The 24,412-nt window shown below is 36.1% G+C and overlaps 1 pseudogene; it reads right to left on the bottom strand.

The window, feature by feature from the left end:
- Nucleotides 1-746: 746 nt before the first annotated feature.
- The window catches only part of LOC108722735 (uncharacterized), a 46,998-nt pseudogene continuing 23,332 nt past the window's right edge, over nt 747-24,412 (bottom strand).

Raw genomic sequence — 24,412 nt, 5'->3', positions numbered from 1 at the left:
ATCTTCTTTCGTTACAAGAATTATGGTATACACAGGACTTTGACGTTACTGTTTGATGAAATAATAACCAGACTAGAAATTTATCCAGGGATTTTAACAGGTCCTAATCTGGTTGACCTTATTTCGTTATCAGGTCCTGATAAGGTAAGTTCATCGGGACTTGATCAGTCATGTAACGCAACACAGTAGTCAGGTCCTTATCCGGATAGCCTCATCAGGTCCTGATGAGAACCTGACAAGGATCTTATCAGGACCTGATAATGAAATAAGATTAACCTGGCTAAGACTTGCAAAAATCACTGGATAAATTTCTAAGTTGGGAATTGTTCAAATGCTATCAATTTAGCATTACATTCCAAAAAAAGCAAAAATCGTCCTTATACAGGGTGGGCCATCTAACGTTTTCAATTTCATTTAGCTGTAAAAATAAAACGCATTGGTATTTAAAAAAATTTTTTTTTGTATTCAAAAGAGTGCACTTTGACATTTAAGAATGGAACACAATTTCATTTAAATGACTTCCACGACTGGCCTTACAGTAGCCCATACGATGAACCCAATTTTGAAGTACTTTTTCGATTGTATGAGCTTGAATTTCATGAATGGCAACTTCAATCTCGTGTTTCAAGGCATCAATTGTCTCTGGATGATTAGCGTAACATTTATCTTTAACGGCACCCCACAAAAAATAATCCAATGGAGTCAAGTCACAGCTTCTAGGCGGCCAACATCAGTATTTCGGCTGATTATTCGGCTAAACGATCTTCAACCCATTGGGCGAACCGGAAACGCAACGGATGGTCATGAGGCTTCAGTTCTTGGACTAATTGAACTTTGTAAGCCTTCATACCGAGGTCTTTATGCAAAATTCTCCTCAAAGAAGTGCGAGAAATGTTCAATTCTTGAGAACGATGACGAGTTGATGTTGATGGTTGTTCACTAACACTCTGAGCAACAGTGGCAATGTTTTCAGCTGTCCGCACTGTAGGAGCACGAGAACGTGTTGTTTTATCCAACAACGATCCAGTTTCACGAACTCGCTTCACAAATTGATTCACATACTGACTTGAAGGCACGTTTTGTTTACCAAAAATTTTTTGTAATTTTCTTACAGTTTCAGTAGAAGACTCACTATTTTGGAAATATGTTTTCAATATTTCCCACTTTTGTTCAAGCGAAAAGCGACTCATTTTGTAAATGTCAAACATAAAACTAACTTTCTCTCATAACACGGATGATGTAAGTGTTGCCAAAATCAAAGTAATCGGTAGTTGAAATTGAAAACGTTAGATGGCCCACCCTGTATTTCAGAGACCCAGAAGGTAGGTATACTCTGAAGGAAATTTATAATCTCTAGGAGATTATCCAAATCGACTTGCACGTCTTCTTATAGAACTTGTCAATGTTTTCTGTTATCTACAATAGATAAAATTATCTCGATAATTATATAGATGAAGAAATGGCTTTATCCTATCTTTATCTAGGTTATTAAGAATATGGATTATCTTTATCTTATTTTAGATAAAATCTTTTTCAAATTAACTAAGATTGTAGAAGAGTATTGTAAACAAATTTCTATATAACTTCTAGTAGTAGTAATGATGAGAATTTTTTTATGATATAGATAAAACTAAAATTAGTATCATCAGTCATAATTCACATTGAAGTACTTTCATATTTAGAAGATAAATCTAAGGAATTAGATATTTTTAATTTGTATCCACATGTCAAACAATTTTTTTTTAAATATGACACATCATTGCCAGCGCCAGTAGAGCGCCTTTTTATTTTTGAACGATATTTTGAAATATTAATTCCACGTAGAAACCGTTTGTTAGAAGAAATATTCAAAAAACTTTTATTCGTAAAAAATAAAGATTAATGAAAATATAAATACATTTTTTGTATCCTAATACCCAATTTCTTCACTTCCAGATAAAAGTTGCGGAGATAACCTTATCCAGGAAATATCTCCATTGTATTCTGAGAGATCTCTTGGATAATTATCTAGAGGTAAAGAAATTGAGCATAAATCGTTTTACTGCCTAATAGTTAGTTAAAAACAAAATTATCTTAAAAATTATCTAGATAAAAATTTTTTAATTTCATCTTTTATCTAGATTAGTGTAAAGTTAATCATCTTCATCTTATCTAAGATACATTTTTATGTGATTTATCTTATCTATATCTAGATAATTTTTAATTATCTAAGCGCAACACTGGAACTTGTAGACGTTTTCTTTTTACGAGTAACGCGTCCATCTCGTGGCGTGGCAGCGTATTATAGAAATGAGGTCAACCATACCCAAACCTGACGAGAACATTCTTAGGTGTATCTTATTTAGGATTATCTTAGATCAACCAAACCAGGTGCTTATAACATAAAAACTAATTTTAAGCTTACAAAAATCAACCATACTCAAATCTGATGAGAACCTTCTTAGGTGTACCTTATTTAGGATTACCTTACATCAACCAATCCAGGTTCTTATAATATATAAGGTTAACTCGACTAGAATTCTAATAGAGTATGTAAATAATATTATCTTAAAATCAAAGAAATTAACGTTTAGAATACTTGAATATTCATTAAATAGTAAGGATGGATAGATTAGAAAAGAGGAAAATTTAAATTTTTAAAGACACATTCTTTCACTGACATTTAAAATACCAAATTTTTGTAAATATTGTTTTTTTTTAATAATATGGCTTAGAGGATTTTTATATTTTTGCGGAAGAAAATTTGCCGAGAATTTACATGTCTCGCCTATAAAGTTTTCGGAAGTAGCACAGAAATAAGAATGTTCAGTATAATAAGATTGTATGAATCTCTTGCTTTTTATAAATGCGGGTTGCAATTTAACGACTCGTATGAATCTGTTGCTTGATAGGAAATGTGCAATGAGCACTACATATAAAACATTCGTGGACAAAAAAGTATTCGCGTCAGCCGGTCGTACATAAGCGCTCACACAATGACCTGCAAGAGTGCAGTCGTTATTTTAGCGTGTCACACGTATTTTATGAGACCGCGTCGTATACACGCGGTCTGCGCAACAAATAATATCTACAAAGAGAAATATGATAACGCGAGAGAACTGCATCTTTTTAACCCTTTTCACTCCACATTGTGCGAAGATTTAGAAAAGATATGGCTCTCCTTTTTCCAAAGAGACACGCAATTTCTCTTAAAGCTGTGATTACAATAGATACGCCTCTACGGCATAGAATCGGTAACGTTCTAGTTTACATTGCTAATTTGGGACAAATCAAAATATTTTCTTACGGAAAGTCTGAATTCTGATGAAATCAATGTAATATTCGAAATGTGAAGTTCTTGCGAGCACTGCGTCGAGAAAGGAATAATCGACTTATAACGAAGTAAAGATTGATTACGTTTCAAATTAACAACTTTTAATTTGGAAACTCGCGGAACACTCGATTATAAGTGTATGATCGTGAGAAGAAATTTTGCGGAATCCTCCATCTTCTTTCAATTAACTACATTTCGGACTTCAGCAGAACTGCCCTTCATACTTTGCTAAAACTTTCCCAGGTAAAAATGTGAACATATACGAATATATAAATTACACAAACAAAAAGTCACGAAACTTCGCTCTTATCGCAGCCTTTGATCCGCCACGCACACCAAGTCTCGAATGAAGGTAAAAAGTGGGTCAACGATCTATGTTAAACCGTTGGGTTTAGCCGTCGTATAGTCTACTGGCTGTGAATTTTGAGGAATAAATTTTCGTGACGCTTCTTAAGAAGTATTGTGTGGACGAAGTTTGTACTTGGCGGAGTTCTTATTCCTGAATAATAGCTTTGTAAAGTCAGTCGCATTACGTCCAATTTTCAAGGAATAATTTTAAGTTCTTGATCCATATTTCCGTTATGCATTTTTAAAGCAGATAAAGTACGATACTTTACATTGAAACGCCGTTGATATTCGTATTATAAATATATCATTAAGTACATATTAGATAAAATTTGTATAATACCTATATTTAAGTATTTCAGAGATTTAAGATTTAAGAGCTTCGAAAATGTTGTACCCGGTGCAGCGAAACATTCAGAACTTTCGATTCTTGTCTCATCTATCATGTTTCCACTGTTACCTATACGTCAAACTATGACTTTGTTGAAGTACGAAGTTGCACAAAGTCTCTGCGTCCTTACTTATGTACGTGCAAATACATCTTATACCGTACATCGAATAAAACTCTCTTACGCAGGGAGTTTTTAAAAACAAACAACGATAAAAATGAACTATGGTATGTCGAACATGAAGGTTAAAATACCGACTCGGATATTATAACAGAGAACATTAGAAATTCTGAATACTTATACAGGTTAAATTCAACATTTCAAATAGTTGGTACACTTGCTTCGACCATGTTAAATCTACTTATTCATCATTTACATATTTATCTGTACATATCTTCCAATTGTAAAATAATGTTCTAAATACGCGTAATTTCAAACTTTTATTGTTTCATTTCGTTGCTATAAAATGTATGCGGAATTTTTCAAATCTGACACAACTTTTTTCCAATCTGCGAAAAAAATTCGGGAAAAATTCGTGTTCGAAAATCACTATAGGAAAACAAAAGAAGCAAAGCATGGCGGGCGTTTGAATTTCAACTATTCTGCTCCGGTGGCTGAGAATCGATATAGAATTTCCAAATGTCAATTTTGAGATACCTATATCGTTGTAATCAGTAAAGAAAAACGTAATTACTCTATTTTACTTCTTTCACATAATTCGTATGCTCCTCCGTGCAAAATATATCGCGCTAATTTATAATTAAATTTTAATTTATTTTTATTCAATAAATTATAATTTTACTCGCGCGCGCGCGTCCAAGAAAACAAAAAAAGTTAAAGATGCATATATTTACTTTCTTTTTTATTTGTTTTTATTAAATGACTAAATGATCAATCATGATCGGTTACAATGACAACTTTGCCAGTTAAAATCTATTAGACACAACTTTTTTTTCTTTTATTTTCGGAATAATTGATTAGTAATCGTACTTTGTATAAATATCAGATACATTTTCATCAGATATAAAATATCAGATAATTTATAATTAAGCGAACTCATAATAACTGATCTAAATTACGTTTATTCAATTAAAATCTATAATGAATTTAAAACGAGTTTTTTTAATTAAAAATTAATTTAATTATTATATCTAAGTCGGAAAAAAGTCGGAAAACAAGTTGAGTCTTCGTGTAACATATACTATGATGTAGTTTAATTTAACTTTTTGGTCAAACAGATCGTAGTTTCCTGTACCGATGCCATTCTACATATTGACTAAAACTTTCTGTCGTGGTTGTACGTTTCGCCAGCGTTAAAAGTCACTATATAATACATATTAAGATGTGATCGTTTCTGGCTGAAATTACGTCGGGGATTTGTGCCCTTTGGAAGAAGTTCGATGAAGCGCGAAGTTACATCCGCAGCTAGTTTTGCGGGGTAGATCGAGAGAGTATGATAACAATCCTTTGCCTAACAGCCAAGGAAATGTGCACGAGAGACTTTTAAACGAGGAATTTAACCATTTTGCGGTGAAACTAACCAAATTTGTGTGACTGAAACGAAGTAGATAGCAACTGCTCGTAGATGATTGTATTTAACATTCTAACTTTACCTTTATACGATATTACTTAAATATTTTTTCATTGTACTTTGAATACACGATGCTGAAGTGCCATATTTCTTGCAAAATTATCATTAGACATGGTGATTCAATTAGTATCTTTGTCAGACTTATATAATTCATGTAGAAATTATATTATCTCTTCTTCTTTTTCTTCTTTTTCTTGAAGTCCTCGTATTGGCAGAATATCAATTTATTATGACGAAAGTGATAACACTATAGTAAAGAAACATAGTTATTTTTCAAGCACTATAATCCATTGTGTATTAACAGCAAAAGAGGAAAAATTAAATAAATTCATACATATGGATATATCGTATGGTATATATTTTTTTATGAAGACTCGTCTTCATACGTTTTATCCGCTTTTATTAATAATACTGCAGACACACACACACACACACACACACACACACACACACACACACACACACACACACACACACACACACAAACTATCGACAAAAGAAAAAATCCAATCCCTGAGCATTCAGTATAACATTTAAAATTTAACTGTGCATTTTATAATTCATATTTGATTTTTATAAACATTTTTTAAATTATTTAATCACTTTGTATAATAAAAAAATTGTTAAATCGTCTCTTGCTCTACATGAATGAAATTTCGAACGGAATAGTATCCCTCTGTCAGACGAGGACTTTTCGTTACGGAAATTACTCGTTGTAATGGCTTCCTCGCGTTAAAAATTACCTCTTGTCACGCATTTAGTGGCGACTTTCATCAAATGAAATTGTGCTTGACAACTTTCGCCGGGGTTGGAAGCCCGTTGAGGCGTGAAGTCGCATCCCCAGCTACTTTGCCTGGCAGATCGAAAGGTTGTGATAATCCTTAGCAAAAAACTTTGTGGAATTAACTGTTAAATGTTAACGCGACGCAATTAGTCATAGAACGCATCTTCTCGTAACGAAGAGAATTACATAAATTGGAACAAAAGAAAATTATTTCGAAAAATTCCAATTGCATTAGCCGCAAAAAGGATAACTTAAGATTATTTCAAGGGAATAACCACTAGCTGAAATATTGTCCCACAGATTACATGATTTTATTTAATTTTATATGATTTCATCTGATTACAACTAATTTTTTTCACTACATATGAAGTCATTTGGTAAAATATACGATTTTATTTAATATTATACAATGATTTCTTGTGGTTGCATATGTAATTATCGGATTATACATAGAGATTTCATATGAATTTTATAATGATTTCGAGGATTCACGATTGCATTAAGTGGTTACCCCCTTGGATTATTTATTAAGGAAATATACAAGTTACTCCACTTTTGTTGAATTATTTTTTAGCCGATGAATCCTTTTCAAAAATACTTTTCACGTTGTTAACGAAGGAGAAGAGAAAGAACTTATAGACTAAATCGGATAAGGAGAGATACAGAATACTTTGAGACAAAATTATATTTTATCATTATATGATAATTTATCATTATATGATGAAATATAATTGCAATCGTAAAATGTGTTCGTATAGGTAGATAGCTGACAGTTTTACAAATCTCGAGATAAAATTGTTCGTCTGTGATATTACGCCAAGATGCGAAGTTATTACGCAGCGCGCACAGAGCGATCGGAATTACGTCGTAAATCGTACTCCTCGAAATTCGATGGTGCGAGAAAGCGCTTCCGCGAGCGTTTCGCTACTCGGAGATGGACGAGATGACAACAAAGACGAAGATGTTCTCTCTACGAAACGATCGATGAGAGAGCATAGGGAGGTGTATCTCGCGGAGAACAGGTTCTTCGAACCGCGAAAATTGAATTAAGCTTTTGACCGAGCGGCTTGTACAACCTCATAACAGTCACAAATTTCACCAAACTATCGCCTTCTGCGAAGTTGTGGTCCAGGCTAGTTAGATGTGGGATTGTATTACAAGTTAAAATATAACATATCTTGGATGAAAGGTAAAACAAGTCTATTCTTTGTTGCAACTACGAACACTTACAGATATATTTTTATAATATATACCATATTATATAAAATTATTAATATTATGTATATATCTGGAGATTGTATCTCGGTGCTAAGACAAGCGCAACGACACTCTCTATATTATTTATATTATATTATAATATCGATAGAACTTTTTTCTTTATATAAAAGTGATCTATTAATTATCTCTTTACATTACATATTACATTTAATTATAAATATTTAATTAACGATATTTCAGTTTACGGTTGTAGATATTTCAATATGTTTTCATTTTCGCTGAAAAACATGATATATTGATTTTTATTATTTGTATCAGATGTCGAAGATATTTTTAAACAAGTCACCATTTCGGTGCGAGGAAATGGAGAATTCACGACTATAAAAACATATATCCTTTTATATCTTCCGCATACGTAATAAATTTTTCTTTGAATTTATATAGTTTCGCGCAGAGTTACGTTAAAGTTACGAATATGCCCAGTGTTACGAGCTGTCCTATATTTTCGTGTCTTCCGTATTTATACGTTTTGCATTGCTTTATTGTTTTGAATATTTTAAAAATAGTAATTATTTTATTCTAAATTTTGCTTAAATTTATTTCTACGTGTAAAAAAATAATCTGAACGCACGAATCAAGATTACCGAGCAAGAGCACGTAACTCGTACTCGCACGTAATGTTACAAATTAGCCTGAAGTTCCAGCTTCCATAAATTCTCGCGGAATCCTACGCGCTAGTCGCAAGTTACGGCGCATTAAGAGTCGTTACGTAATACGGATCGAGATATAGTTCGTGCGCCGTAAGACGATCGAAATTACGTTTGGGACTTGGTGCATAGTGAAAGCTCGGTGAGACGTAAAGTTACACCCGCCCGAGCGCTCGCAATCGTCGGATAGAAGGCTTTGATCCCGAATAAAGTGCCGGCGGGGGAGATAGAGAAAGTTGCAGATAGAGAAAGGGCGCGCTTTCTTTCTCTAGGGTGAAAGTCGATACGAGTCGCCTCGTCGCGTCGCCGACGGCGGGCGTCGGAGAGTCGACCGAATTCCTCCCTGCAGCGTTTGACTGTCGCCAACGTTATATTTGCTAAGGTATTCGGGACGACAAATGATCGAGCGATTTCAGTTTGTAAATCCTTGGAAACTGCGCAAAGTTACACGTTAAATCAATAGCGTGGAACGAAATGTGGCGACCGTCTTTCGACGCTTTCAAGTCCAAGATTCCGTGTTTCGAACTTTAATGACCGATTACGCGCACGATTCTTGTGGCATTTCTGACGCAATATTGCGCGTTACGTGCAAAATGTATCGAAGAAAACGTTTGACTCCGTGCAATGCGAGGGAAGTTAATTTACAATTGCGACGAAAGTTCATTTCGTTTGATTCGTTCATTTTTCAATATCGCTGCAGTCTCTCTCTCTCTCTCTCTCTCTCTATCAGACGCGCGAAAGAAATAATAAATAAATAAAAAAACGACATTTATCTGACATTTTAGTTGAAACGTCATTCAATTTAAGCTTCGCCTTTCTTTAATAACTATTGCGTTATGGAATATCGGAACATGTTTACATCCGTTTATGACGTTACAAGATAAGTGAAAGATAAAAAGGCAAACTCACGTCAACGAGCGTTTAATTCTGCCGTGTAATGGAATCTTTGATTCAAGGTTGGTCGATGAGAGTGTCGGGAATGTTTAACCGCAGCAACCGAGACCGTGGCTAATGAAAGCGACGTTTGATCATCGACCACGAAGTAATCGACTTACCATGACTGACTCTGCCTCCCCCTCCCCGTCGGCTCCTCCTTCCGCGACATTCCTGTATCGGTCTCTTGCCTTCTCTGCTTCCGTTCCCATGTTAATTAACGAAACACTCGCAACAGAGGCATGACCACTTTCCGAAATCAACGTACTCCAATTTATATTTTGACAGTCCCCCGATGTATGCGATCGACAGGTCTTTCCGCTCCGATGCGCTCTCTTCCGCAAATAAAATTTCCTACACCTCGTGATTGAATGGAAAGAAATACGGTGACTTTTCGAACCGCGTTGCCTTATTTTTATTTTCTTTCTTTAGCATATCTCTCTCGTGAATCTGATAACTCGAAAAGATCGTGAAAAGGGAACAAGAAAAAGGAAATGAAACCGTGTTTCAACTACCGAAGTCGATACGTAGACTATTCTTTCCGCGCGAAAACTTTCGCATTACACGTGAATTTTCTAGCTTACCGCGAAAATAAAATTGTTCGAACACAAAGATCCGTCGTCTTCTTTTTCGAAATGTTTTTTATCGAGTCGTCTTAATTGATCGTAATTACCCCAATGAAAATGCTCGAAAAATAACTAAGGTATCTGCATTTGCAATACACGACTCTCCTCTTGTATCTCCATCGCGACACGAACTCGCGCACCGAATTCTGCTCGCGAATCTCGAGCGGCTGCGGGTCCGAGAGATCAAGAGATCGAGTCGCCACCAGTCGCCACCAGTCGTCACTTCATCCCCGTCGAAGCGCGGGGGTCGAAGTCCCGCGTCAGACTGCAGGGTGTCACCCTCGTTCGTACCCTCGAACCTCCGCGATTTCCACCCTACTGCCGTCATTCCGCGAGTTGTACGCATGCCCACAGGAAATCCACCCTCGCCGTTGCTCGTATATATGTATACATATACATATATACGTGCCACCACTCGAAAATCGTAGAAGCGTGCACGAATAGGTGGATGTGCGTGCGCCGCGTGTCCACACGTGAGTCGTGAGAGCGCAGTGGCGACACGGGCGTGCATAGACACGCGTTCACGCGCTTCTGCATACTCGTATGCGGGTGTGTGTTAGTGAGAATACGGGCGCTTCGGAGGTAAACACGCGTGCGATAAATCGCTCGAGGATGCGTGCGCGCACAACGAGGTCGGCGATGACGGCGCGGGCGGCGGAAGGAAAAATTGAGTGGACCAAGGAGAGGTATGGGTTTATCGCATATTCGATTGCACCTCGCGATCTCTCGTTATAACGTTTTCGCCGACGATGAGACGAATGTAACATTAATGATGTTTGGCCGCTCCGGATACGAAGTTGCAATTTTCGCGTGCTTCGACAAATGCTCGCTAAATGACGACTAGACGGATTGTTGGGCGCTACATCGCACTCGTTATTTATGAGCGATCTTCGCTCAATCATAAATCTGCTTACCGCCTTTGATGAGGTAACTACTCGTTGAGGGTGTCTCGCGTGGAAACTTCACGCCTCGTATCTGGAACACAGACTTTAATTTATTGAGTAAAGTTGGCGCTAAGTTCGCGCGCTAAACGCTAAGCTTATTTACTTAATGATTAAGTTGAGTTGACTTGACACGTTACTCCTGACAGTTGACGTGATGGCAACCTTTGCATATTCTCCGCCTCGTATTAAATTACTTAAACATCTAGATTGAATTTTTTAGGCAAATTTTTATATTTACTTATTTTAACCTGACGCCGTGCAGATGTACATAGTAGAAAATCTTGTAATTGCTTAAATTAGCTGGCGTAAAAATAGAGCAATAAAAATTCTTAATCACGATCGAAATTCTCTTTGTTTTTTAAATATATGTATATTTTATCTTTTAACGTATACATATATATATAATAAATGATATTATTAAAATCTCAAATAATATTATCTATCCTATATTTTGTTTTAATTTCTTCTTTTGTAGCTGCAGATCTTACTGCTGAGATGAAATAATTTTGCTCTAAAAGCAAACATTACATTGTTATTAATATAATTACTATTAGAACAAAAATTTGTTGGAAAAATTTTCGTAGGCGACACTAAACTATCTACGTATATACGATTTCAGTTTTTCGCTTGTTTGATTTTCATTTTCATCATGATTTTAATAGAAATAACCAACGATTCAGAAGGGCAGAAAAAAAATGAACAAGGAAGCGTAATTCCGCACTCGCAAGCCGGCACGCTTCAGCATCGAAAACGAAATTAATAAAGCGCAGCTGGTGCAACAAATTTTGATAAATCCGTGGGCGGCGACGCGATAATTTCGATGCTATGCAGTTTTCGGTCGATTGGCTCGCGTAACGCGATCCACAAGTAATTTGATTGACGTACCGCGGTATTACCATTCAGTATATAACATTTGCCTGGTAATGCGATATTGATTTAGGAACGCATCGGCGACACAAATATCATGATAGATAAGAACCGCGATCCGGCAGAGCATATCCGGCTTCCTTGACTTAAGCATGAACGGAAAGTAATCTCCGTTCTATTGGAGCGACGCTAAACGCGTATAAAGCAAGACGAGTCCGTTTTAGTCTAATCTACGAAGCACAAATCCCTTTTCTCTCCCATCCGCACAAATTGCACGTTCGTAAACGAGGACTTTAATATAATTGTTCGCGATTCGAGTCGTCGCGAGTGTGATAAAAGTTCTTTTCCTAAGTAAAGGAATCAACAACGACGGTGCTTTATCCCTGCTCCGCGTTCTTCTATCCACCACGAGCGGCTCCTCAGAGGATCTCGTTTTCTAGCTTGTAATAGTTAGCTTGATGGTGAAACTTTTGCGGCACCCCGGTGGAGCGAGCGAGGTTTAAACTACATTAACTACGGTCTTGATAATAAAACTTTTCGGAACGTTTGACGGATGAAGCCGAGCAAACGATCTGGCTTTCTGCATTTTCGATTCCCCGCTTGGTAATTAATTGAGGAGCACGGGAGGGATCCCGTCGAACTTTGCGTAGAGTGTTTTATGTTTAATCTTTCCGCGGCTTTCGACGATTTTGCAATCGCTAGCGACTGCACATGCGATATATATTGTTAAAAAATAAATGGTGAAATGGAAATATTGTTTTCTGTTCTCTATCAGCCTTTGGGAGAAGCATAATTTATAAATTTATATATATATATGGTATATGTATAGATAACGATTATATATGTAATAATGTAAATATTGATTTTATTTATGTACAGATTCTATATTAATGAGTCGGTGTATATTACAATATATCATTGCTATATGTAGCATACGATGTAAAACACTGATTTATAATTTAATAAATAGCTAGCATAAAACGTAAAAGAATTTACATGTAACAAGTTCTACAAAAATTTTCAAAATTTTAAATTTTTTCATATTCTTTTTATTATCAAATACATACCGTGTGTTCCATTTTAATTGCCCCAGGCAAATATCTCGAAAAATATGGAAGATACGAAAAAATGTTTCAGACAAAAGTTGTATGATTTCGAGAGGGACATAAGACGATGTCATTAATTTGATCTTGAATAATTGTACATTTTCTTATAGCTTATCTCAAGAGCTTTCCAAAACACTGTAATAAAGTTATTTTTCATTGAGTACTTTTCGAGTTATAAAGGCTCGAAAATTGCCCGACCGATGGCTTGCGTAATGCTAATACCGGCGGTACTGTAACTTTCGAGCCTTTATAACTCGAAAAGTACTCAATGAAAAATAACTTTATTACAATGTTTTGAAAAACTCTTGAGATAAGCTATAAGAAAATGTAATGAGAAATAGGAGATTCCATTTAAGAAATTAAAAGTGACCTTTATGTGACTTTCAAACAATTATTCAAGGTCAAATTAATGACACCGTCTTATGTCCCTCTCGAAACCATACAACTTTTGTCTGAAACATTTTTTCGTATCTTCTATATCTTTCGAGATATTTACCTGGGGCCATTAAAATAAAACATACGGTGTATATATATATATATATATATATATATAGATATATATAGATATATAGATATATAGAGTTTTTATTAAAACATGACACAACTTTTTTCCCAGTAATTTTCATAAAATAGAAAATAGTTTGCACTTTTTTGTCGCATAAATACACATATTAGTTCTATACATATATTGGTATTTCTACAATTTTGTTATAAGAAAATATGTCGATATACGTGCAATATTCTTTTGCGGTACGACCGTTCTGGAAAAAACCGACACCAATATGTTCAAATTTGGGAAATAGACCGTCCGGATAAGGGTTAAGGACGTTTGCAACGATAAATATGTGCAGCAGTAGAGAGAAGTATACGACGAGCGTATCTCTCTCGTAAAACATCATACCGACGAGGAGGAGCGAGTAGTAAAGAGGGAAGATGAATCATTTTTAATACATCTCGTTGCATTTTTAATCTGGAGAAACCATAATTACTTGAGAAATAAAGATTTTCTTTTCGGATCGATCACATATCCGCGCATAAATATGAACGCGAAAAAAAAGCTTCTCTATTTTTTATTCTATCTCTTTCTTTCTCATTTTCTCTTCAAAACGTTCTCACGCAACTCTAATGCGGATAAAAGGTTTTTCCGGACGTATTCGATGCGTTGTTATATGCCACCGTTTAATTGAAAAGCACACACAGTGCGTTATCTGCAATTCCGCTTTTTGCGAGGAAATGAAAATTAATGTCGTGGCACTTCCATTTTTTGGCCTCGGTATCGCGCAGGATCTAGCATGACCGAATGCAAATTACGTCGAGTTCGACGATACTTTGGCGTGAATAGTAAATTTTACATTCTATCGTGGTGGCAGGCATTAATCTCGTCTGGTCTAAACGTAATGTATCATTCCTCCCATAATATAACGTATCGTAACAGCCAATGCAGGCGCGCTATTTCTTTCCGATACTACGTGATCGCACGTAATGTCAATATGGTAATTAGAATCATAAAAGCTCGGCGGAACGATTGCGGCTAAATTTATTTAATTTTTTATGCTAAACTGTTTTATCCATTTTTTCTCTTTTTTTCCGTTCCCTCGGAGTTAAGCCGTTTGAAATTTAAAGTGCTTACGTTCAATGGCGGAAACCGAGTATGGAACACAATTGCATAAATTGCAAGTGTTTGTTGCAGCTCGCAATGCGACAGGCACTCGCGTAACTACCTAATGTACAGGTCGTCAACGCGAGCGTTGGATAGCGGATTACGGCATTTAAATTGTACATCCGCGAGGCATTTTTTGAACGCGAGGCTTGAAGAAGGGGTGAATAATTGTGTCCTGCGTTTTGGAGCGTGCGTAAAGATGCAGCCACGTGCATATATTGTACATAAATACTCCGGATTGAATTCAGACACGTTTATGCTTGTCAGACTTTTAAATCATCTCAAGTAAAAATACTCAGATAAACCCGAAACGTCACGCTTCTCTTCCATCTGGGGAAAAGACAAAGCGAGATTCGTCAGCACGTATAAAATATTTCGATACGCTTCTCCGTTAACACGATCGTAGCTCGAGTTCTAAGAATTTGAGAATACAGAATCGACATACCTTCCTACCTTTTCACCAACAATAATAAATTTTCTTGACGCGGACTAAAGAGTAACATAATATCGCGGTGTCTACTTAATCAATGATTTTCCAATAATACGAGATACACGTGCAGGTGCCGTTTGCACGTGCACCAGTATCCAGCGAAACGAGCCTATTATCCGTGCAATACATTAACGGTAACGATCCTTCGGACACAGTAAACGACGAAGCGGTCAGAATAAATTGATTGTCTACATTTCGTTTCACCGTCGCCGCTTATTACGGCGTAATTAACGAGGTCGATGTCGAATTAATGGAAGTCCTGGATATTCCCGGTCCTCTTCCCCTCCTCGTTGGTCTTTCTAACGATCATAACGTAATCGATGCCACCGACGTGTACATAGCAAATATGTTTAGGAACATTACGGCGTGGTGACGAAACGACCGAGTTACATTTATAATGATCGTTCCACGCGTGCGATTATAATTGCCGATTGATTCAGGTATCGTCGCGCTTATATTTGTGATCCGTCATTATCCGTGTTATCGGATTATTTTTAACTGTATATTTCAAATCGGATTTTGTTCACTCGTTCCCTCCCGCCCTCCGCAAGATGATAACGCGTATAAAACGATAATACAGCATTAAATAATGCTTTTTTGGAATAAATCTTCATTAAGAGATTTTTAGCTCTTTCGATACTTTTTTAATCCATTTGAACGACTCGATCGTATGGTCACTTAGTTTTCACGAGCCATTGAAAAAGCGCCCACAGATTTTTTTACGCGTCGATTGTTTCAAAGAATTTTTCATGGAGTAGCGTAGGCCATAGTGCATGCAATGGAAACGGAATGCCGCAGCAATCGAAGTATTCGCGCGACAGCTGACTGGTCACCCGGGGTTTTAATACGTTTTTATCAAAAATCTATTTCAAAAAACGGCAAAAACCGATGACATCTCGTGCATTCTCGAATTATTACATTGCACGTTTAGTAATTAACGTGATTGACGTATAGTTTTTTTTCACAACCAAACAATCTAACAAAAATAAGTAAATATATTTTTGGCAGCAAACTCGATTAATTTTATTTTTCCCTTATTTAATCCAATTTTCAAATGTGTGACTGCAGTAATTGTTTTTAGGTTTGAATTTCTAGGTTTGGTTGCTTTATATGTTTAGAATTTTGTAAAATTGCTTTTATAAATAGAATCAAAAGCGACTATTTCATTTTATTCTATTATACCAGTAGCATTTTATACAGTAATGCAAGGATTATATTATTTCTTCAAAGAACACTATGATAGCATCTCGTTAAAATTGTACCGAATCCGTAACGTACTGGTCTTCATGCGCCCAGCGGAATTTAACTGTGCAGATAGATTTAGTGTCCGACTGGAAACTGTAAACGAACAGCGCAGTACAGGAACAGATAGAGTAGGAACGAAACCCAAGTTTGAGTATAAATTTTCCGACACATGGAAAGTGTACCTTCGGCTTCATAGCGCGAGAGTAGCGCTTCGTTCTGCAAACAGTTTGATTGCACGGTAGCTAGCTATTGCATTATTTTATTCTTAACTTGGTGCATATTTCATCTCTGCATCGTGTCTCTCTTTCTTTCCTTAAAAAACATACATTTAATTGTCTCGCTTTATATAGAACATCCATTATAAAACATTTTCATTTTCCTATTAATTGAATCACATTCGTCAACGAATTTTTTTTATCAATGTTACATTTTTGTTATAAAAAAAAATTAGATTTTATGTAATAACTATATTGAATATACATATATTGAATTTGATGAAAATAATATACTTGAAATATATTATGCTACACGAATTAATTCTAAGGAAGACGTTTAATGTCTGTTTGTGGTTAAATTCTATTCAGATCTAATTATTGTAGTTCAAAATTTAATTGAGGGATTATTTTTTTAGATGCTTGAAATAATTTTCAATGAAATACTTTACTGAAAATAATTTTTATGTTTTTTTTATTTTATCTATTTTTATATTATCTTATTTTATATCACATATTCAATTCAATGGATAACCGAGCAACTGTACACCATTGAGCGACAGCTCATCGAAATGTTGAAATAAATGCGAATACTTTCATCGAAGAAAATGTCGTTTCACGAATGAAATAAAAATTGCTCAATTTATTAAAATGAGTTTATCAAGCTAACTTGCATGTTTTTCACGAACGAAACGTTCTTTTCTCAGAATAAAAAGGAGAGCGATCTTGTAGAGATGTTGCTAGCGAATTTGTACAAGATATGTATCAATTCTGAGAAATCAGCTCGGATATCTTTTCGTTTCAGAAAGACAATCAGCTTCTGTAGTCGCAAGTATGGTTCTGCAAAATATGTGCCCCTTTAAACGCGCTGTCGTTGCAACGTAACGCTGATAGAACGACACTTTCCAGAAGAATCTTGAACCGAGAAATAAATCACGCTTCAGTTCCGAACCCGAACGTGTCCTAATTCCGAGCAGATGCTCGGAATCCGGATAAAGTAATCTGAAATCTCCTCGCGTTATCGAAATTTAACTCCTAGGAGATGGATCGCCACCTCCTTGCGTCACCAGGAATTTTCAGGATTAATATATAGAGTTTACCAACAAACGCCGGAAGATTGTCCCTGCTATGTCGTTGCTTGCATTAGATTAGATGATATATTTTACAAGATAGCAGCGAGCCTCGCAAACTCTTGCTGCTTTTAGTCTTACTTCCAGTCGACCTGGTGTTAACAAGAACTAATTTCACGAATGTCCGATTAACACGTTAGATGAATCCTCCGCTTCTTAATCCCTCCTCTGCATAATCTCTACCTCTCTAAACCAGCTTAAGATACGTGCGGGCGCGAATATATTCGGCCATCACGGCTTGCAGAAGTTACAACGGTGGCCACGGTATTACGGGGGCAAATGAAGTTATGAGGTTGCGGTTTGCTTGGGTCCGTACCGTTCGCTATAACGACGAATACCTCTGCGTCGTTTACCCGCTCATATCCGCGTTAAGACCATCTCGAATGCGACGGAAACCGCTTTGCCGAAAGTGGATCTGGCTACTTCACGTACAGGCTATAGTATTACTCGACGGTTCGCCATAAAACTAACGCCGCGAATAAATTAACCGTCATTAATACTTTCTGAATAGAAACGAATAGTGAAAACTGAAAGAGCTGAGATTCGTCTTTGAATAAGCCGCCGATAGCGAATGTCGAGACGTGAATAGCTTTTGTAACAAGCTGTTGAAAAATCAAGATCTCCCTGCGAATTAAACTTCAAGGAATGCAAATAAGGAAACTTTATTCTTTATTTAATTTGAAAAATAGACTTTATTTTAATGGAATTTTAATTCTGAGTTTACTTATATACTAAGACACGGAGATTGAAAATTAAAAAGTTACAATAAGCAATGACTTCTTTCGATATTTTTTATAAGGATTTTAATTTTCAATTAAAAATAAGAAGCTCGATATTTAATATACTAGTCACGAACCGTTCTATATGTAAACTTATAAAGAACAAGTATCCATAACAGTAAAGTACGTTCATTTTTCTTATTACAGACATTCTCGAAGAAACTCTAGTTTTACACTCATATCTGACAATTTTAAACACATTTAAAATGAAAACTCGAAAACTTTTACTGAAAATGTGCCGAAAACGGGCGGAAATTGTGGCGAATAACCGTCTCGGCGTACGGCAATTTCCCGCGCTATTAGACGTACTTAAGCGTCCGACAGTTTACAAGCGCATCTTTCCTGGAAATAGGGTCTGCGCCATTCGTACAATCGCGTAGTACAAGTCGCGATATGCAAAAGAGGACAACGAGGATTACTCGCGATTTCTGAAACACAAGATTGCGTGGGACGGAGTACCCTTGCCCTCTCGCGGTCCTGGAAGGATCTTCCGTTTCGCGGTCGTGTTTCATCCCCTCGTGTTTCAACCCTCACCTAACGCTGACTCGCCGCTATCATACTTGCCTAGCCATTAGGCCTGCACGTAGCCATCGTGTCAAAGTGGTGATGCGGTTGGCGCCCTTGCCAAACGATAACTGCGACTCACCCCCTCCAAGCATGCCAGGCTCCACGTGAAGCTGCCGACGAGGAACGAAGAGATGCATAATAAGACTGAAACAACGTACGCCGAAGTGGAAAGTGTATCATTTGTAGAGATTCGTTTGAAATTACGCTCGCTCTCGTCATCCGAGAATCTCGTTTAATTTCCACAGAGGCGAAATTAGCACGCTGTGCTTATCAAATGAACAGATCTACTGAATTTTCAACGAATTCATCATTCTTGATCGTTTAGCAAGAGAGAAATTGCAATCAGGTTTATTGAGGTGAAACTTTAACGAAAGATAACGAAGAAGAATAATTTCTTTGCTAATCGATTTATACTGATTGATCGTAAATAATTTTTAGAAAATCATTTCATAATAGCGATTATTATCAATGTAGTTGGTTGAATGATAAAATTAATATCTAACACTTCGATTAAATTTGAATAAAGTTAATGCTATTTATTCAGGATTACGTAATTTACGTAAATGGCAAAATTTTGCGGAGTGTGGGTTATTATTATATGGTAGTACAGCCTCAATGTAACTGACCGCAGGGCTATTACGTGCATGCCGCTTCATAATTAGTCTGGTGAGACCTGCTTAGCGGAAAGCACGATAAAATTTCCAATCTCAACCATCTTCCATGAAGCGGCCTCTTGTCCCTGTACAACAAACAAACAAAAAGGGGCGCAAATATCACCAGGATAACTCGTTGCGAATGGCAAGTTCGCGCAGCTCACGGGAACAGAGCCAAAAGTATTATTGCAGTATAAACGCGAATGGCGAACGGCGTGGCATTTTGAGGACAACGCTTCGCAATGCACTTTGTGCAACACGACGAAACAATCACGGAGAATGAGAGACGCAAACGGGAAACGTCTTCGAGCACCTTGTCCCCAATGGATTACGGTTTACCGCATAGGATGAGACATAGCTATTTTGCGGGTCGATTATAATACGATTGCACTTTGCAAATTAACGGCCCACGTAGCAAAATCGGTTCAATCGAGCTCTCATTTGATCTTGAATAACGAGAGAAATGAAAAGACGATAATGTTTTTTAACAAGTTTCATACAATTAAAAATGTCAGATTTTTATATAATATTAGGCTACAAAGAAAGTAAAATATCGCAAATGTGAATTTCATTGTACGTGTTTATATTGGTTTTATACGTTTATATTGGTGCAGACTGAAATACTAATAGTTTATATATTAGGTATACAAGTATGACTTTACGGATTTTCAATAGATGACGGTATAGTCATACTGCTGCATTATTTAAAGTTGGCAATACATGTACTTGAAATGTGTATATGCAGCTTTAAAACATAGTACATTTCATTTGACTAAAGTGTAAACAACTATTATTTTTATCGCATTGAAAATGTCAAATTTTGTACCGGAAAAACGTCATTTGCGGGAAGTTTTATTTCATTATTTTTTTCTAAAGAAAAGTGCAGCTGAAAGTCATCGTTTACTTGTGGAAGCTTACAAAGAACATGCTCTATCGGTAAGCATGTGTGAAAAATGGTTTAAATGATTCAGAAGCAATGATTTTGATTTGGATGATAAAGAGCATGGAAAGCCACCGAAAAAATTTGAAGATGTACAATTGGAAGCATTACGAAGATGCATGTCAAATAGAAAAAGAATTGGCAACAGTATTAAACAATATTACTACAATTAATACGTTTGAACCGAGCTGTGAAGGAAAAATGACCATTTGCACTGGGTCTGGGAAAATCAAAGGAAACCGAGATTGCAGAAGGTATACATAAATTAGCTAATGCAATGAAGAATCACTCGATGAAAGGCCAGTGTGGTCTGTTATTTACTAATAGACCAAAGCAACAGGTATATAATATATAAAAACTTAAACAATAATATTAAACTATGTTCGAAACGAATATTCGATAAACAAAATTTCATATTTATACATAATATTTATTTATATTTATATATATTATATATATTTTATTATATATTTTTAATACATTAATTTTATGTTTATTTTTATTTAGTAACTCTCATTATGATTATATAACGTTGTTAAGTTATTTGATCATTTGCAAAACGTTATTATTAATGAGATGATCTTCGAGCTTCTTTGAATCTCAAAAGAACGTTGACGGAAAATGAGAAAGAGGCGAGGGAAAAGCGGGGCGATGTCGTGCGGAAACATAGGGAACGAGTGGGTGTATCTGCAAGCTTATCCTAATTGCCGGTAATAAAAGCTTTTTATCGGACAGAATTATGCTTTCGTTTGCTTCAGCTGCCACTATTATCTCGCCTTGCCGCCGGCGAAAAAATAATATCTAACCAACACGCGGATATAAGACAGACTTTGCAAATGGCGCCTATTGCCGTGTGAGGGTGAATTCGCTCACGAGGAATTATGTGCCTCGAATGCGGATTCTTGCGAAGATTCTCTAGAAAAAGCGAGAAACCGCTAGAGAGTAGAATTTTATGCACAGATAAAATTGCTACCTGCACTTCTCCATGTCGACTTGTTCTGATTTATCAACAAGCTGGACTAGAGCCAGCGTGAAATACCGTAAAAAGATATTACTTTTCTGTCGTCGAGCTAATGGAATAATAACGTTGAATGATTGAACGAGCTGGTTTTTCCGTTGGGTAATACGTTTTACTTTTTTCATCATGCGCGTCAGACTTGACGCAATGATAAGATGCGTCGTTACTGAAACTCGCGCGCACTTACATGAAATTAATAAACTGTAAAACAAACACTTGGTCACATTTGAAATAGATGCTTTATCATTAATTTCACGATTTAGCCTATAGAGGGGTACTGAATAAGGATAAAAATCGAGATGATATAATTGTCGGTGTTATCGAGTGCTTTTTGCGCTCATTTCGGAGCGAAGCGAACAGGGAGGGTAGTTGAAGTTAGTTTCGACCGACGTCGACAAACCTTTTGCTAGCTTGTTTATTAAGGCCATTTCGCTTTTAATAAGCTGGAACCAGCCGCCTTCGGTGGACGCGCAGGGAGATCCCTGGCTCCCATTAAAGCCGCGGTTTCACGCTGACCAACTTTTATTAGATTCAACGGCGTGTCCGTCGGTTGTGCGTTGTTAAAACTCACTAAGTTATGCCAGCCTGTTAACCCCGGTGTCGGCCATAACAACTGGCTATTTTCCTGGGTACTTTTCCGTCCTCTAAAGTTCAGTCATCATCTGCCGGAAGTGTATAATCATAGGAAATGAAAACAGAATACCTATTTTGCGTAATTCATATTTTTATTATTGAAAAACCTGTATTCATGTAATATTTATTATTATTATGGACTTATTAGTTTTATCGTATCACGATTTTTTAAGATTCTATGAACTAGACGTTATACGGATTGTGGAAATATAATATATGGTATAATCGAGAACGGGATAATTCTGACTCAAAATAAATTGAAATAATAAAATAATTTTTTTAATGAAATTTCATGCTTAAGAAAAAAAACTTTGAAAATTAATTGAGTACGTGTGCATTTAACATTATAAAAGTTTGCAATTAATTTGAAGGAAGTTTGAAATTTATTATTAAAACAGAATATAAAGAACAGTACTACAGTGAAGAACAGTAGGGGAAAGTGGTGTACTTTTGACCAATTTTGATATTTTTTCTTGTGCAAGTTGTATTTTGATGTCTAAAAATTCAAAAAAATTCTAAAATATTCTTTGAAGTGTTGACACTAACATATATTTTTATAGATTTAAATTGTTATCTTTAGTACATCTTTTTTAACATTAGAAAAAAATTGAATTTTGGTCAAAGATACAACACCCATGTTGTACTTCTGACCAGGGAGTGTTGTACCTTTAACCAATGTACAAAATGTGTGTATAAAGATAAGATATTCAACAAAAGTTTAATTTTATTTATATTTTTATATTTTTGATGTCTTTTTACACCATATATAACTTTATATATAAAATATATAAGAATAAACTTTAGCATACAAAGACGCGATTTTTGTTTTTGCACGAACCGATTGAATCTGGCAAAAATAGCGTCCTTCGTTCACTTCATTCAAAATCGCGTCTAATGAGTATAATTTTATTAATATTGGAGGTAAGATAGCTAAACTAAATAATTATCCGACACCGTATTGACTGGTCAAAGATACACTATCAGTTACTGATTAAAGGTACAACGTTTGCTCACTTTTTATTTGTTATTACTTTTATAAATTATAGGTTAAGATTGACAGTATTAAGTTAGTAAGACAGTAAATAATTTTTTCTGAATATCTATTTAACATCTTAGGCAATACAAACATAAGACAGAATACATATACAACATTTTATGAGATTAAAAAGCGTCTTGAACTACTTCATTCGGACACTTGAAAACAATAAATGATTTTTCATATAGTATAATTCTCTTCATTATTATAATTATAAGTTATAAAACACCTCTAATACTCATAGTACAAACTACATATTTTTATTTATACAAATATTCAATAAATTTTTTATAAATTCAAATGATTAAAGGTACAACCGGTCAAAGGAACACTATGTTCCTCTATTTAATGAACAACAGCTTTAAAAATTATCTTGATGTTTGGTAAATGTGCTGTAAAACAAAATACATGCGATAATGCTAAAGCGAATACCCGCGAATTGAACGCTTTACAGAAAGCAAAAAACACCCCACAGTAGAGCCATAACTTACGCGATATGTCCGGTATATGCGGTAGTGAACATTCAGATAAGTTAATTACCTTTACACACGCGTAAATAACGGCAATTGCATTCGATAAACGAATCGTGCACGACCCTTTTTCGACTTCTTGCGACATTTTTATACATGACAATCGCAATCGCAACATACGGTACATTATCTCGTTGCCGCCATGAATGAGTATTAGTGTGCGAATCTTTCAATCATTTTTAACCATTGCGATAAAAGCTCTTTCGCAACATCTATTTCCGACGATAGAGAAATTTGATTAAATCGGATAATTTGAATGTTCCAACCATTTAAACGTGGACACGAGTGAGGTGGCCTCTTAATTCATTGCGACTCTCGAGCGTGCGAAAAATAATTTCCAGCCGTGTCACGCAATTCTCTACCTATCTGTCGCCTGCCACTTGTCGTCCATCTAGTCGACGCACGTGATCTCTTTCTGAGTATTCTCAGCGCGACTTTTCTCCCGTGTTCATCCTCAGCATCGTGGTCTGTATGACCTTCTTTACTCGAAAGGTAGTTCTTTCCCTTTTCTTTCTTTTGTCTTCGACCCTGGGGGCAAAAGTCGCAGGTTCCCGCAAGCTGTGCGGGATAGCCGATTTCGCGGAGCGGTAAGCCGTCTTTTATTAGTTTGACCAACAGCGCGGTCCACTTTCCTTCCTCCTTGCACCGACCCCAATCGTTCCCGCCGGAGGAAAAGCACCAGCGGGTGAGAGAAAA

The sequence above is a fragment of the Mycetomoellerius zeteki genome, unplaced genomic scaffold, assembly GCF_001594055.1.
Source record: "Mycetomoellerius zeteki isolate Tzet28-1 unplaced genomic scaffold, Tzet1.0 scaffold214, whole genome shotgun sequence".
Lineage (NCBI taxonomy): Eukaryota > Metazoa > Arthropoda > Insecta > Hymenoptera > Formicidae > Mycetomoellerius > Mycetomoellerius zeteki.
Note: the sequence above shows the minus strand (reverse complement) of the source record. Positions and strands in the feature narration are given on the sequence as shown.